This window comes from Papio anubis, chromosome 15, assembly GCF_008728515.1.
Source record: "Papio anubis isolate 15944 chromosome 15, Panubis1.0, whole genome shotgun sequence".
NCBI lineage: Eukaryota > Metazoa > Chordata > Mammalia > Primates > Cercopithecidae > Papio > Papio anubis.
Genome location: NC_044990.1, coordinates 18,015,168 through 18,033,493, shown reverse-complemented (window position 1 = coordinate 18,033,493; position 18,326 = coordinate 18,015,168). Strand labels below are relative to the sequence as shown.

The window sequence follows — 18,326 nt, the reverse complement described above, 5'->3', positions numbered from 1 at the left end:
AATGTATTCTATTAGGTGGAAGAATGACCTCAACTCTCAGGGTAAGGCCAAAAAAAGAACGGCCTTGTGTGTTCTTCTGCCTGGTATATGCAGGTGAGTGAAGTCAGCAGGCTTCTCTCTATCCCAAGTGTTCATAAAAAGCTTTTGAAAGGTTAGGATTCCAGGGAGGCCTCTTTGTTCCTGGCATCTCAGTGTATTCCAGGCTGCTTCTGGCACAAGTAGCAACAAGGTCACTATCTCTGGGGGAAGGAAACTGAGACAGATGGACAAAACCAGAGGATGGTACGGAACTATAGCGAACAGAGCCAGCTAAGCAAGAGGAGAGCATTATAAAGAGAAATGGACTAGGATGCCCTGTTTTTAAACGGAGTGGCTGTCCCGCTGTCCCAGTAATACTATCAATGGATATGTCTGGTTTTCACATCTAAATTTATGCATTGGCCATTATTCTTGCGGCTCTTCCTTTAGCTTGAATTACAGTCTTCAGCATCTTAATTGCGGTGTTTGAATGAGGCAGCAGAAGAGGAATGTGTGTGAGACGCCCGGTGTCTGGGTATCATCATAATGAGCCTAGCAGAGCCCTGCACAAAGTCCTCCTGTCACCTCACACTCCATGTGAGACAGCACTGGGATCTGTGAAGAAAGGGAGGAGCGTCTCCCTACTGCTCCACTTTACATTTTTAAGACATTATCATAATATAGGAAATTGTCGTTTTACATTTGCATTCACCGAAATGTATGACCCCCCCCCTCCTCCCTTTCTCAGAAGTTTCTAAGTTGAAGGCTGTTATTTCTGAATTTGGTGATTTGTATCAAAACCTGCGCTAACTGGCTTAGTATGCAAGAGTTTCTCTTTGAAGGGCAAACATTTCAAATATTGAGTCCTCCTAGTACTCCATAATCTGGACTGGCAGAAGATTGTTTTTCAGTGCCATGTGCTGTGTTGATTTTCTTTTACTGTGAAGCCTTGTCTGGATTAAACCTGTGTCCTGTGGATTGCTTCACTTCCCTCTGCAGCCCGGTGGGGAGTGGGACCAGCTGGTGTAATTCTGTTGACCTCATTTAAACTCTCTGTTATATACTCTTTTTTTTTTTTAACCTTGATGTATCTTTACATAACAAATTGTCTATAGAAAGTTTTTGTTCCTTTAAAGTATGGGGTTCCTCTTGGGGCTTCATGAAGATCATATTCATTCAGTTCATGGCCCTGGTCCAAAAATAGTTTTTAAGCTCATCTTATGCACGTGCATGCGGACATACACGCACACACACACATATTTCCTGTAGTTTTACACTTCTGCTTTCTATAGTTTTATTGCTATGCTTAGATAGAATTTTTCTCACAATATTTAACACGAATTACTTGAATATATACTAGAATCTTTAGATCTTTAGGAATATTAGTAAAGGGTGTAACTTGATAACGCTTTAAAAAAGACCAGGAAAGGAGAATCTATTTGGCCCAACCTACTTTATGAGACTTATTAAAAAGAAAATATTAATAGTAGAGACATATGCTGATAGGACATGTAAGGAATTAAACTATCATTGTAAGACCATGCTTTGTTATAAACAGCTTTTTATGTACTTTGTAAATGTACTACTTTTATCTTCTGAATAATACACATTTGAGTTCAAAACAAGCTCATTTAATAGCCTACAATAGTGCAAGTTTGATTTACTGGCTTTTTGTGAAACAGTTTGCTTTCTTTGGCTAGGTTATGTAATAGGTTGGCTACAGGCCAATTGTTTCTCAGAAAAGGTTAACAATGATTATAAACCCTGATCTTCTTCAATCACAAAGCATTTTCCCAGTTTGGAAATAAATTTACTTATAATAAAATCATAATGCCAACTGATGTTTTTCCTTTACCCATTTTTAATCACCCAATATCTTAGTTGCTGCAGAATAAAACAAAAGTTCAGGTTTTCTTGTTTTTATCAGAAATATGAACAAACTTAATAATATCTTCCACTGACTCTGTAAACTATATTTAATCACACCTCTCCCCCTTTCTAAATAAATAAGCAAACAAAATGGATCTCATGACTGGGAGAAAAACCTGACAAGTTTGCATTTTAGCTTCAGTGCACATTTCATGGGCAATCGTAAGCCAGCAACTGGTGTTTCCAATCCAGCTATCTTCTGGAGAGTAGAAATAAAATATTACCTAATATTAGTGTGAGTTAGAATAAAACTTTTCATGGTAAATTTGTGGTAATTGAGGGTCCTAATATGTGACATCAGCTTTTGTTTTATTATTTTGACTCCTATTGTGACATTAATTACATTTTTCTTTCTGGCTCAGGGTCCCTACTGCTCAGTTACTGTCTGTTTATAGTCTAATTTAATTTTATAATTGAGCTAAGTAATAGACGGTAGGGGAAAATTTTACAGATCACAAAATGGCCTATAGTAACATTAGCTGGAGCCATATGAGATGACTGATATTTGACTGTTCTTGACCTACAGAAATGGTATTCACTTAGTTCAGACCTACCAAAACCCCACTATTTAATCATTCCAATCAAGAAGCCACCCGCATAGTATACCTGGGTGAACTAGCAGCACCCACTGAGTGCAGGCAAAATCAGCTTGAAGTTCTTAGAATCTAAGCATGGATAGATAGAGAGAGACACAGACATCACTTTATATAGCCATTTCTAGGTAGATACCTCACACCCACACACCCACATACATATAGGTATTGTTTTAAGTCCTTTAAATGGATAGCTTTCTAAAATAAATTAGTACTTTTATAACTCATCAAACTGACTAAACCAAACAAAATAGGAACTTTCTGAATGAATCAGACATCAGAATGAACATCAACTCTTCTACTATGAATGCAGTACCATGATGCTAGTGGGACCTATTGAGTTATATTAGTTCTCACTGCAGTATCCCCAGGCTATTGTGCTTTTTAAGCTTTTGTCAGTTTTAACAGATTTTCTATTTTGTCTACTATTGTATCTCTGCTCTCATAGAACCTATAACAGGTACTACCTCCATTTATTTATGGCTTCTAACATTCTTTGGATTTAGAAAACAGGTCCAAAATATTAGAAAATATTAGAAATTTATAATATTATTTTTAGGTAAAGCATACAAGCAAATAATCTGTAAAATTGATGGTGTAGGAGTTTCTCCTCCAAGACAGAGCAAAGAGTTTTATGACTTGACTTTTGTGACTTGACTAATTGATTCTCAGTTGTGTTCCAAATATGAGATGTCAGATGAGTATTTGTGGATACAGGAGATGTTATAAGAAGAAGCCAGGAAAGGTAAATCTGATGCAGAGCTGTGGAAATTAGCAAACTATTCAATCTTCGTTTTAAATTCCCCCCCTTTTTTTTTTTTTTTGCTACTTTCAGAACCATTGAACTCTTAACCATTGATGTTGGAGGGACTTGGCAACTGAGTCACAATTGAGTCACAGATATTGTGACTTTAAATCTTTAGGTTAATAGCACTCACTTTTCAGTGTGGGCTCCAGTGGTATCCACAATATTGAAATCTTAATTGCTTAGATGATTTGGCTCAGTCTGTATATCTTTCTTATGTTCTGTTCTGAAAACAAGTTCCATCATATAAATTAAAGGTAAGGCAGTCTGTTGTGTAAATTTAGGCTCATTTTAAATCCCAAACTTTAAACCGAACGTTAACTATTTCACAGTTACAATATTTTTCGGATGGCAAAATTGTAAATCTAGTTCTTTAAATAATATTGTGGGAAATTCACAACAATTGCAATGTTGGAAAATACTTTTCCTATCAATACTATTTTTTCATATTTTCTTATTTCATATCCATTCACACCCTTGACCAGGACAAATTAGCACATTTTTTATTATAATGCTCACCCTTTATAACCATACAAGTAAAAATTACTTTATTAATTTGTCAGATTTAGAATTAGGTGTTAATGTGTTCGGTACATTAGTGTCTTAAGTACATTTTACACGTATGTGTTTAGTGCCTGTTTCAAGTAACGGTCATGAAATGTAGTGAGGAATATCACTGATCATTCAGAACAGAGGGTCAGTTTACAGTTGACGTGGACGTCGGTATCTGTGAGTGCTGGAGGCCCGTGCGCGGAGGTGCAGTGGAAAAGCTTCCCCGGCTTGTGAAGCAAGTAGCACCTCCCTTGCCCTATTAAAGTTGCAGGCTAGGAATAAGTTTCCATTGGTGCATTGACATGGTTGAGGCAGTTTTAGAAGGTCTGACAGCACTGGGATTAGCTCCCCAGATCAGATGACTTCTAATGCATCTGCTCACATTGTTTTGCCAGCTTTCAATTGGCCAGGTTCCCCAGTAAGTTCCTTTCATTGCAAAGCTAATCCCCTTTACAAAGTAGAGTATTACTCTTAGTTTTGTCCTGAAATAAGCACATTAAGTAATTCGTTATAGTCTTCCAGTAAACGGGTCCTGTTACAGGCATTTTAAATATTTCCAAATGATCTTGTTAGATTAACATCAGTAAATTAAAAGTGTATTTCACCTGTCTGAATTTAACCAAAAGTTCTGTTAAAAAGAATTATAGCCATGTGATTTCTGTTAATGAGGCTTTTCCATATTTAAATCTAGAGCTACCACCAGACCTGACCATAGAAATTTTGTACATTATGTTGTACATCGTTTACAGAAAATGAAAGCAGAGATACAAGAATGATGAATTTCTATTGTGCCTAATGTCTGCTCTTTTCATAATTACATAATTTAGCCAATGCACCAGATTCTTTAGATAACCTTGTTCCCGCCTCTTTAAAGAATCCTTCTCTATTTTGCAAACTTCCTCACTTTCCTACCTGATGAATAAATGTGCAGTACAGACAAAGCTCCTGCATAGAAGCAGGTCATGTTCCATAATGTATTTGTTTGGACCTCAGAATATTATATTATGATGTGTAGGATCTGAGGCCAATAAACAAGAGCATATTTAACACAAAATGTACCCTGAATAACAGTGCTATCAAACTGAGTCATCTTGGAGAACATTATTTCTATGAAAAGTGAGGCTTCCAAAAATTTAAATGCAAGCAACAAATCTGCTCTCACTGAAACTCTGTAGCTTTGAGATCTGTGCCTTCCCACCACTCCTGAGCACTGGGAGGAGACTCCCACAGTTCTGAACATGTGATTGATTTGGCCTGGTGCCTGGCTACAATTAAGGAGATTAGGAGTTTGGGAAGAGGGTAGCACAAATATTCTGGGTCAAGGAATTAGAATGAAGATGGGAGGACTATGTGAAGGGTCTGGATGAGGAAAGAGGAATGGAAGAACATCCCCAGATGAATTCCCTCCTTTTTCCTTATGGTTTCTCCTTATCCTTCCTGTTTCTCACTTTCCAGACTTTTCAAAATTATCAGTAATTTATGAAGGATGGAGAAGAGCAATGGCCCAAATACTCTACTAGGTTGGGGATGGATCTCCCTCTTCTTGCATCCCTCCCTGTTCCTCTCTTGCTCTGTGAGAACTCAACCCTTGAGTGACCTTGGTGCCACTGAGAAGTAGATAGTTGAGACTGAGCACTGGGTGCAGAATATACTCCATGCGTTGTTGAAGAAGCCTAAAGTCCAGTAGCAACAGGTGAGGGAAAGGGGATTCCTCTTTCAGGCTCTCTGGGCTTGCCGGTCTTATCAGTTAGATGTGTGATATTACTGCTTTTCATTTAGTATACACAGTATCTTTCATGGAGTACTCTCCAGCTTAAGAATTCCAGGTCTGATCTTACCTATCGGGTGGAGTTTAATGAATCTGATAAAAATTGGCAGTTCAGCCAGGGTCCTCTTAAAGACTTGATTCCTAAGTTAGATGTATCAATTTAAAAAGATGTAGTGAAGTATAGGCATTATGAACAGTAGGAGAAAGTTTAAAAAAAGATTATAAAATTTTCACTTATAATTTCATCTGCTTTTGGATACTCTAGAGAGTCTGCACTGTACTAAATGGGCACACTCAAATTCAATGCATATTGATCCTTTTGTGGTTCATAAGTGTGATGATTGGGTTTCACAGTAATGTGTGACATGTGCCTCCTTCAGCCTTATCAGGATGTTGGCACATTACCCATCTGATATAAAAAAAAGTCAGTACATATTTAACTCTGTGTTCCCATACAAGGCCAACTTAGATTTGTGGTTTGAAAGAATTTGGTCTCTAATGTGTTCATTTAATAGTCTGTGGCTAATTAATTGACTTGGTTAGAATTCAGCTCTAGGGAGCTTAAGGTCAAGGGCTCAATTTCCCTGTGGACCAGTTTATCTTTTCCGTTTCATGGTCATTGATTACACTCCTAATCCCTATTCAGGTGACTTCCAAAGTTATGTTATTGATTATGACAGATTGGATATGGACAAATTAAAGCAAAACCTTTACCAGAGCAAATTTATTGCATATAGTTGACAGGTCGAAATGGCATGCCACTTAGTATCATGAAGTTTGCTATTGGATGGGACCTAAATGAAAATACCAGCTTTGCCACTTAACTAGAGGGCAATATGGTTTACTTTCCTAAATCTTAGTTTCTCTATCTACACAATGAAGATGGCATCAGCCTCATAGGGAAGCCTTGAGGATCACTGAGGTCCTCAGATACAGTGTTAGTTGTGGTACACAGTTGGGACATGATCTTTGTTTACACTGGCCCAGTTCTCTCAGGGTATACTGTCCCATGCTGCATGTCCTAGGGCCTGTGCTTACTCTGTGCTCTGCAGATGAACCACCATAGTTCATCAATAGCTATCTCCAGCTATACATCAGGAGAGCTTGAGAGCTTGCCTGTGAGGACAGTTTGTTCAATGATTTCTCCTATTTCATAGCACCTTTCATCTAAATGGTTCTGAATGGTAGGAGTTAGAGTGCATAGGAGAGGATGGGAGTCTCATAGAAACATACACAAAAGATAAGTAGGCCTACTCTGTTGGAGGAGATTACATAGATGGGCTTCAGGCTGTATCTGAATCTTCATATTTCTTCCACTTTATCAGGGCCTTCCAGTGAGTTCTCATCCTAAAGTCATTTTCAAGTTTGTGCTCCTAACTACCCTGCTCATTTCCTCATTTGTAAATTTGTTCATCTCCCAGGAGAGGGCTAGAAAGTAATAGGTATCATAAAGAAGACTTGGCATACAAATTATAAATAAGATCAATAAAAATATGACGGAATGATGCTTTTTAATTCTCCTTCTAAGATTATTAGCTCTTTTTTTGTGGAGAGAAAAATGCAAATGTGATGCTAATTATGAAGATCCATCTGTTATACTTAAAGTACCACAGGAAAAAAAGCCTAAATTTAAAGCTCTTCTATAGTACTTCGCAACCTTTGAAGACTCATTTTGGAGAGGCTGTTTCCATTTCAAACAAACTTTGATGTCCTCTAAGGCAGGATGTCTACCTGAAAGACTCTGAGTTGCTATTTGAAGAGGCCAGTTTATTCTGATGTGCCACTATTTTTTGTTTGTTTTATTCTGCTGTACCAAATATGTAGTTAATGGACAACTGAATAATTATTTGGAAAGAATTGTTAAATAAATGATGAAAAGCAAACATTAGATAACTACCAACCCCTGAGTACTTACTCAGCTCAGAATTTGTTTCTTTTAATACCCTTCCTAGGCAGGGATTCCAAAGCATACTTTAATAAACGTCTATTGAAATCTGTTCTATACTAAGACTGAGCATTCTCCTGGTAATTTGGGTCAGGTCCAGTTTAGGAGCTGGGTGAGAAATTCATCTGACCTCTCTCATCCTGTGTTTTTTTAATTTGTAAAATTGGAAAAGTTATTTTCAATAAATCTTCACAAAGCCCCAAGTTAAAGAACCTGAGTATTGTTAAAGCCCCAAATTCATGTTCTTTCCATTGTGTGATGTGATGTCATATGGCATTTATAAGTTTTATAAGTTTATAAGATTTATAAGTTATCAAGGTAAAGGGACTGAGTCCATTTCATGCTGCTATAATAGAGTACCACAGAATGGGTAATTAATAAACAATAGAAGTTTGCTGAGCCTATAGTTCTGGAGGTTGGGAAGTTCAGGATCAAGGGGACGTGTCTGGTGAGGACCTTCTTGCTGCATGATAATAAGACTGAAAGCATCACATGGTGACAGTATGCACAAGAGTTAGCAAGAGAGGACTGAATTCACTCCTACAATAATGACAATGCCATTAGTCCATTTAATAAGGGCATCCCTGCCCCTGTGGCTTTGCTGGACTCAGTCCACTCAACAGGTCTCACAGGTTAAAGTCTTGTGCCTGCAGTTTTTCCTGGCTGGAGTTGCACACTGGTGACTCTGTGGTTCATGGTTTCAGGGGCCACACCACTCCCATGGCTCCACTAGGCATTGCTCTAGCAGGGACTCTCTCCAGTGGTTCCACCCCTGTGACAAGTCTTTGCCTGAGCCCCCAGGCTGTCTGTAACATCCTTTGATACCTAGATGGAGGCTGCCATGGCCCCACAACTCTTGCATTCTGTGTGCCTTCAGAATTAGCACCATATGGATGTTACCAAGTTTTATAGCTTGTACCTTGTGGTGTGGCAGGTGAAGCCACACCTCAGCTCACTTGAACCATGGCCAGAGCATGCTGAGGGATGCTGTACCAGAATTCCAGGAGTGGAGTCGCAAGGCAGTGTAGGGCAGCAAATGTTGAAGTCTTGTGGGCGCCTCTCTGGAAACCTTGCCTTTGAGGTTCTAGCTTGCCTTGAAGATCTCTGAAATGCCTTCAGGGTCATTGTCCTATAGGATGAGTAGAACCTGGCTTCCTTCTATCCATATGAATCTGTTTAGCAAATGTCTCTTGGCCACACCTTTAGTATTCTCTCCTGAACAAACTTTTTTATTCTTTATATGGTCAGACTGATAGTTTTCCAAATCTTGGCATTCTACTTTCCTTTTAATTATAAATCCCATTTTTACATCATTTCTCTCTTCCTTCATTTTACTGTAAGTATCTAAAAGAAGCCATGCAGCAGCTTGAACACTTTGCTGCTTAGATATTTCTTCTACCAGATATCCTAGTTCCTCACTCTTAAGTCCTGCCTTCCACAAAGTTCTAGGACCTGGACTTAATTCCATGAAGTTCTTTACAACTGTATAACTAGGATAAAGGATGGCCTTTATTCCACTTTCCAATGCTCCTTGACTTATGATGTGGTTACATCTTGATAAACCCATTGTATGTTGAAAATACAGTAAGTCGAAAATACATTTAACACACCAAACCTACTGAACATCATAGCTTAGGATAGCCTACCATAAACATGCCCAGAATGCTCACATTAGCCTATAGACAAAAGCCTATTGTATAATCAAGTATGGAATATCTCATGTAATTTATTGAATACTATATTGAAAGTGAAAAAGAGAATGGTTGTATGGGTACTGAAAGAACCATTTCTATTGAATGCATATTACTTTCACACCATCATAAAGTAAAAAAACTGTTTAAGTTGGGGACCATCTATATCTGTTTCTCATGTCTATTTGATACTATATCAGAATGGCCCTTACACTCCGTATTTCTACCAACATTCTGACCATGACGAGTTAAGTAATCCCTAGGAAGATTTAGGTTCTCCATACAGCTCTTGTCTTCTTCTGAGCCCTCACCAGAATTGCCCTTACCACTCCATTTACAGCAGTCCAGGCTTTTACTAGCCTGCTGCTCCAGATTTTTCCAGCCTATATCCATTATTCAATTCTAAAGCTGCCTCCACTTTTCAGGTATTTGTTATAGCAACAACCCCATTCTGTGTACCAATTTTCTGCCTTAGTCTGTTTTATGCTGCTCTATAACACAACACCAGAGATCTGGGAGTTTATAAAGAAGTGAAATTTATTCTGCTCATGGTCTGGTGGCTGGGAATTCTAAGACTGAGGAACTGCATCTTGCGAGGGTCCTCTTGCTGTGTCATCCCATGACAAGAAAGCAGGAGGGCAAAAGAGTGCACATGAGAGACAGAGGAAGAAAAGGGGACAGAACTCATCCTTTTCTCATGAACCAACTCCAGCAATAACTAACCAATGCCCATGTTAATTAACTCACTCCCATAATAACATCATGAATGCATTTATGAGGACAGAACTCTTGTGACCTAGTCACCTCTTAAAGATGCCACTTCTAGACACCATTGCCTTGGGGATTCAGTTTCTAACATACGAACTTTGGAGGATGCACTGAAGCCACAGCAGGGACTAATGGAAGACACTAGATATTTTCAACTCTCTGAAAAAGGAGAGAGAGAGAGAGAAAGAGAACAAGCTTCAGTTAGCTCAGGAACTGAGACATGAGGGCCGGCTTTGATTGAGGACAGTAGTATTTGAAATGATCCCTGAGTTGTTCTCACCATAAAAGCCAGGGATGGAATTTTAAGAAGGAGATTGTTCTCAATAGTGCCTAATGCTGCAGAGAAGTCCAAAAGAGGGAGAACAAAGACAAGTCAAAAATTCACAGTGCAAAAAAACAGAATAGAATTACAGAGCCCAAAGAACCTCTGAGATCTTCATTAATATAATACACATACCAGAAAGCTAAGATGGAGAAAGAGAGACACTTAGGCAGAGCTACATAGCTAATCAGCAGTCATTCCCAGATCAGTTCTGTCTCCTGATTCCCAGCCTATGCCCTCCCTCTCATTTCATGCCTTCTCTTCCCCTTGTAGCTAGTTAGTGCCCATACAGACCCTTTAGCACTTTCCAAAGTTCTGATTATAGTGATATTTTAAATGTGAACATCAGTCTCACCAGAAAGTTTCTCTACACGTGGAAATTTATTTGGAGCAATACAAGTGTTAAACATATTCTTCTTAAGGTTTGCTCAAGAGCTTCTTATACTGAAAAACTTACACATCATCTCTTAATAGCTAAAAATATGTACCCTGATAATAAATAAAGGGAATTTGTGATATGACATTTATAACAATTTAACAGAATACTTTTGGACATATTCAGATTTTTCAATTTTCTGATTTTTTTAAAAAAAGGCTCAGTTCTTTCACATGATCATACAAGACTATTTGATATGTAGAGGCAGCTAAAGAAGTTTTAGCCAGCCAGGAGTGGTGGCTCATGCCTGTAATCCCAACACTATGGGAGGCTGAGGCAGGCGGATCACCTGAGGTCAGGAGTTCAAGACCAGCCTGGCCAACGTGGTGAAACCTGGTCTCTACTAAAAATACAAAATTAGCCGGGCACGGTGTCACATGCCTGTAATCCCAGCTACTTGGGAGGCTGAGGCAGGAGAATTGCTTAAACCCGGGAGGTGGAGGTTGCAGTGAGCCAAGGCCTCACCATTGCACTCCAGCCTGGGCAACAAGAGTGAAATTCTGTCTCCAAAAAAAAAAAAAAAAAGTTTAGTCCAGGTGCAGTGCAGTGGCTGGCTTACAACTTTAATCTCAGCTCTTTGGGAAGCTGAGTCAGGCAGATTGCTCGAGCCCAGGAGTTCAAAACCAGACTGAGACACATGCTGAAATCCTATCTCTACAAAAAATACAATAATTAGCTGGCATGGTGGCATGTGCCTGTAGTCCTAGCTACTTGGGAGGCTGAGGTGGGAGGATCACTTGAGCCCAGGAGGTCAAGGCTGTAGGGGGCCATAATCATGCCTGTGCACCCCAGCCTGGGTGACAGAGTGAGACCCTGTCTCAAAATAATAATAATAATAATAAAGTATTTTGGTTTTTTTTTTTTCAGGAATTCTGAATTTAATTGATGAGAAATTGAAGCAATATATCAGGAAGGCAGTAGACTTTTCCTGCATTTTCCTCCATGGTGGTCCTATAAATTGCTGCCCCAGCCATATTTTAAATTCCTATGGCCAGGTTAGTTTAGGTGTTTTGTTGAGTATTTTTAACTTCCTCATCAACTAATAGCCTAATAAACAATGCATTTAACAAAGCAGGGACCTCGTGCAGTGGCTCACACCTGTAATACCAACACTTTGGGAGGGAGAGGCAGAAGGATCATTTGACCCAGGAGTTTAAGGCCAACCTGAGCAACAGAGAGATCCTTTCTCCAAAAAAAAACAAAAACAAAAACAAAAACAAAAACAAAAAGAATTAAATTAGTTGGCATGGTGGCACCTGCCTGTGGTCCCAGCTACTCGGGAAGCTTGTATTAGTCCATTTTCATGCTGCTGATGAAGACATACGTGAGTCTGGGTATTTTACAAAAGAAAGAGGTTATTGGACTTAGAGTTTCACTCTAAGTGGCTGGGGAGGCTGGGGAGGCCTCACAATCATGGTAGAAGGTAAAAGGCACATCTCCCATGGCAGTAGACAAGAGAAGAGAGCTTGTGCAAAGAAACTCCCATTTTTTAAAACCATCAGACCTCGTGAGACTCATCCACTATCACGAGAACAGCACAGGAAAGACCCACCCCTGTAATTCAATCATCTCCCACCAGGTTCCTCCCACAACACGTGGGAATTGTGGGTGTTACAATTCAACATGAGATTTGGGTGGGGACACAGCCGAACCATATCAAGGCTGAAGCAGGAGGATTGCTTGAGCCCAGGAGGTCAAGGCTATAGTGAGCCATGAGTGCCCCTCTGCACTTCAGTCTGAGTGACAGAGCAAGACCCTGTCTCAAAAATGACAGCAATAACAACAAAAACAAGGCAGGTATCAAGCCCCAAGAAAGGGTCTATCTGTGTAACTGGAGATTATAAATAAAGTCAAAGAAAGGGCCTATGTATTTGCTCTCTATTTTCTGTTTGTTTATGTGCATTTGTATATAAATTTGTATATAAAGACTCATGTCTCACTTTGTTGCCCAGGTGGGTCTTGAACTCTCTGCCTCAAGCAATCCTTCCACCTTGGGCTCCCAGAGGGCTTAAATTACAGGCATAAGCCACCACACCTGACGGGCTCACTGTTTTTTAAACAGAGTATAGACCACACCAAAGCTCTGGGCTCTGAGCCAACCCAGAGTAACACTATGGAGTTGACTAAATTTGTCTTTAAATTTATACCCACCACCTTCACCCAGTCATTATACTTACCTCTTCCTTAGGAAATGTGATGTATCATTGCAGTCTCTCCAGATAACTCTCTAAGATATCTTCTGCTCATCTGGTTATATGATCTCTCTCTCAATGCCATTTTAAGCCATGATGAGACTTCTTCCTCTAATACATACTTTACTGTTCAGGCTCTGTGTATTAACTGATTAAACTTAAAAACAGTTACTTAATGAGGTTGGACTAGAGAAGACTGTAGCCACTGTTACTGCATTAGTTCATTTTCACACTGCTGTAAAGAAATACCTAAGACTGGGTAATTTATAAAGAAAAGAGGTTTAATTGACTCACAGTTCTACAGATTGTACAGGAAGCATAGCAGCTTTTACTTCTGCAGAGTCCTCAGGGAGCTTTTAATCATGGTAGAAGGCAAAGGGGGAGTGAGGGAGGCACTTCACATGCCAGAGGAGGAAAGAGAGAGAGCAGGGAGGTGCTACAGGCTTTTAAACAACCAGCTCTCATGAGAATAGCACCAACGGGGATGATGTTAAACCATTCATGAGAAACAGCCCCCATGATCCAATCACCTCCCACCAGGCCCCATCTCCAACATTGAGATTTATAATTTGACATGATATTTGTGCAGGGACAAAGATCCAAACTATATTATTATACCCTAGACCCCTCCAAACCTTATGTCCCACCTCATATTGCAAAATACAATCATGCCTTCCCAACAGTCCCCCAAAGCCTTAACTCATTCCAGCATTAACTCAAAAATCCAAAGTCTAAAGTCTCATCTGAGACAAGGCTAGTCCCTTCCAACTATTAGCCTGTAAAGTCAAAACAAGTTAGTTACTCCGAAGATACAATGTGGATATAGGCATTGGGTATATTCTAAAAAGGAGAAATTGGTCAAAAGAAGGGGGCTACAGGCAAGTCCAGGACCCAGCAGGGCAATCATTACATCTTGAAGTTCCAAAATAATCTCCTTTGACTGCATGCCTCACATCCAGGGCACACTGGTGCAAGGAGTAGGCTACCAAAGCCCTGGGCCATTCCATCCCTGAGGGTTTGCAGGGTTCAGCCCCCTTGGCTGCTCTCAAGGACTGCCATTGAGTGCTTGCGGCTTTTCCAGGCACATGGTGCAAGCTGTTGATAGATCTAACATTCTGGGGTCTGGAGGATGGTGGCCCTCTTTTCACAGCTCTGCTAGGCAGTGCCCCAGTGGGGACTTTTTGTGGGACTCCAACCCCACATTTTGCCTCTGCACTGCCCTAGTAGAGGTTCTGCATGGGGGCTCCATCCCTGCAGCAGGCTTCTACCTGGACATTCAGGCTTTTCTGTACATCCTCTGAAATCTAGGTAGAGGCCCCTAAACCTCAACTCTTGTACTCTGCATACCTTCAGGTTTAATACCATATGGAAGTTGCCAAGGATTAAGGCTTTCACCCTCAGAAACTGTGGCCTGAGCTTTACCTGGGACCCTTTGAACCACAGCTGGAGCTGAAATGTCTGGGATGCAGTAAGCAGGGTTCTGAGTCTGCAGAGCGCAATGGGGCCCTGGGCCTGGCCCAATAAACCATTATTCCCTCCTTGGCCTCTGGGCCTGTGATGGGAGGGGCTTCCCTGAAGGTCTCTGAAATGCCTTCAAGGCCTTTATCTCATTGTCTTGGATATTAGCACTTGGCTCCTTTTTACATATGCAAATTTCTGCAGCCTGGTTAAATTCCTCCCCTGAAAATGGGCTTTTCTTTTCTACCATATGGCCAGGATGCAAATTTTCCAAACTTTTATGCTCTGTTTCCCTTTTAAATGTAAGTTCCAATTTCAGTTCATTTATTTGCTTATGTATATGACCATAGGTGGTTAGAAGCAACAAGGTCACATCTTGAATGCTTTGCTGCTTAGAAATTTCTTCCACCGGATACCCTAAATCATCAATCTCAAGTTCAAAATTCCACAGATCCTTAGAGCCGGGGCACAATGCAGCCAGGCTGTTTGCTAAAGCATAGCAGAAGTGACCTTTACTCCAGTTTCATTTCCATCTGAGATCTCCTCAGCCTGGACTTCACTGTCTATATCACTATCAGAATTTTGGTCACAACAATTTAACAAGTCTCTAGGAAATTCCAAACCTTTTTTCATTTTTCTGTCTCCTTTTGGGTATCCCAGATGGTTCTAACCTCTGCCTGTTACCTAGTTCCACACTTTTAGGTATCTTTATAGCAGTGTCCCTCTTCTGGGTACAAATTTTTATATTAGTTAATTCTTGCACTGCTGTAAAGAAATACATGAGACTTGATAATTTATTAAGGAAAAATATTTAATTGGTTCATGGTTCTTCAGGTTGTTCAGAAAGCATAAAAATTTCTGCTTCTAGGAAGTCCTCAGGGAGCTTTGAATACTGGTGAAGGCAAATGTGGAGAAAGGCACTTCCCATAGCCAGAGCAAGAGGAAAAGAGGGAGTGGGGAGGTGCTGCATACTTTTAAACAACCAGATCTCATGAGAACTCACTCACTATGACGAGTACAGCACCAAGGGCGATGGTGTTAAACAATTTATGAGAAACTGCCCACATGATCCAATCACCTTCCACCAGGCCCCAACACCAACATTGGAAATTACAATTTGACATGATATTTGGGCAGGGAGACAGATCCAAACCATATTCATTACCCATTATAATGATGTCTAAGAAAAGCAGGATTAAATGGAGAGTTAGAATCTAGAATTACAGTAATAACAACAATACTAATAATATGATTATAAAAGCACAGCAGCTTACATGTTTTGAGCACTTACCATCTACCAGAATATGTAAGCCTTTTTATATTATAATAAGTCTGTAAAATTTCTCACCTTTTGAATGAGGAGAGGTCTAGGCAGGTTATAAAATATATCCGAGGATTTAGAGCTGTGGATTTCATCACAGGTCTGTTGAGTTCCAGTGGCTTAACTACTGTGCAATCAAGTGGTTAAGTGGACCCAACATGTAGGTCACTCTTAGGATCCACATACACCTCCCATTGTTGGGGCCATAGCTGTATTTAACAGCTATTATTAGGCACACACTGGGATGTTGAAAAGTCACACTAACTCAGGAAATTACAGTGATCAACATGATATTGATGTGTAACCTGCAACAGGTATGACCACACAAACCATAACATTGCTGTGCTTTATAATACATAATTTTAGAGAACAATGATTTAATATTTGTTGATAACCTGCAGATGAGGGGAAAAGTTGTTTTATAAGTTAGTATAGTTTATAAGTATTGGTAGGAACTAGAAGGTTAAAAACTTTTGACTAGGTGGGCAGGGGCTATGGAGAAGAAATATGTATATCAAGAATTGCCATCAGAGCGGGAAGAAAGGAAGGGATTGAATAAAAATGAACAGGGCAATGAAAAGGGAAGAGATGTTTCTCTAGACTAAAGCTATTGTCATGTATGATGTAATTCAGTTATTCATTTGTTTGTTAATTGGTTACTTTTTATTTAAGCAAGCCATGCTCATTTAAAAAATTTTAACAGGACATCAAAAATAAAAATTATATTACTCATAATTTCACAACTTTACTGATATAGTTAACATTGAAGTACATCTTTCTTCAGCTATTTTTCTCTGCATGTTGTATTTTATTTTGGGATCTTTTTGCATGTACTCCTCTAGAATGTTCACTGGCTGCACACAATTTTCTTATATTACTGGTTTTCAAATGATTTGGCCTCAGGACCCCTTTACATGCTTAACAATTGTTGAGGACTCCAAAGGATTCTGGTTTATACGATTGATACTTAAAGTAAAAATTAAAACTGAGAAAAGCTTAACATATTTATATAGTTATTAATTTGAAAATAATATTAAAACCAAATACATGTTAATATAAATAAATATATTTTCCAGAACAAAAGAATAGTTAAGAGTGACATTGTTTTCCAATTTTTTGTGAGCATCACTTTTTTAGTGACTGGTTTAATACAAAATAGCTAAGTTCTCATATGTGTACGTACGACCTGTTTCAATATGTTGTTTTGATTGAAAATATGAAGAAAATACAGGTTCATACAAATATGTAGTTATTAAAGTGGCATTTTAATAGCATTTTGAGATAATTTTGAATATTCTTTGATGCCACGCCAAAACTTGACAGGTAGTTGTTTCTAAAGGTTGGTTGAAATGTGGAATCCATGAGTTCTTCGTATTTCACTATGTATATTTTATATACATATATATATATGTATTAAATCCACCATCCTGTCTTGCATTTTGAATGGAGACTTTACCCATGCATAATTCTGTAACATTGTACATTAGTCATTTGGAAAATAACATTCTGAATTATATAGAACTTCTACATGTTGATACATTTTACTTTATAAAAATAAAATATCATATAATGACCTCACCTAAAGGTCTTTACGTATTGAGGAGCTTCCAAGCATACTGTGACAGAAACAAATCTTCCAAAATTCTTATATTTGCTTGAAAGCTCAAATTTTACCATTGGCAACAAACAACTGTCAATGTGGATTCACTTTCCTCTTGGATAAAACGTTTGCCCATTGCTCAAGTCTGGACAACAATACTTTGTCCTTTGTTGTTGTTTCAAGTGAAATATTTTCATTTAAAAAAAGGTTAATTTGGCTAAAAAACCCAAAAACTCATTACACAAGTGCTTTATCTCAAGATAGCCATCATCTTTCTATGTGCGTATTTCTCATTTTGTCACAGAATATTAAAAAGATATGTACTCAGAGGTTGATTTACTTCTTTATCAAGGATATTCTTAAATAACATTGGCATTTTTTGATTGCAAGCGTGGAGGTGAAGTCTACATGACTGGGAGTAGTACAGTTTGGTGCTGCAACCTTGATTCATGCTAAGGGCCATGCAATTTAACCTACCATTTCATTTGGGCCATCAGTGAGGATGTCAGCTTGGTGAAAATGGGTAGTAACATTGCAGTGTTACTATGAAAGCAAGTTTAAAAACAATTTAACCTGGCACCAAAATGATTGACATGTTTATAGCAATTTGACTACTATATAATATGCAAAGGAAAAATCAAAATTGGAATCACTCATGTTACAAATGCTTGATAGAGAAACAGCATCGGAGCAGAAAACATGGATTCTGGAGTTAGAATTCTGCTGCCTTCTTTGCATGCTTATTAGCTGTCTGACTTTGGACGAGTCATTTAATTTCGCATTCTTCATCTGTAAAAGGTCAATAATACATTTTCTTACAAAGATGTTGTAAAGGCAAAACAAGGCTGTGTGGAAAGTGCCTGATACAGTACCCAACACGTAGTAGGTCTTCCCTAACTAGAAGCCATTATATTTTTATTAATGGGAA

The 18,326-nt window shown here is 39.0% G+C and overlaps 1 protein-coding gene and 1 non-coding gene across 4 annotated transcripts in view; both read left to right on the top strand.

Annotated features, from left to right (window-relative positions):
- LHFPL6 (LHFPL tetraspan subfamily member 6) overlaps positions 1 to 18,326 on the top strand; it is a 261,438-nt gene that overhangs the window by 146,898 nt on the left and 96,214 nt on the right. The gene's annotated exons all lie outside the window — the stretch shown is intronic.
- On the top strand, positions 5,979 to 6,080 carry LOC116270625. Its single transcript, XR_004178782.1, has one exon. It is a non-coding gene; the product is annotated as a small nucleolar RNA U13 (small nucleolar RNA).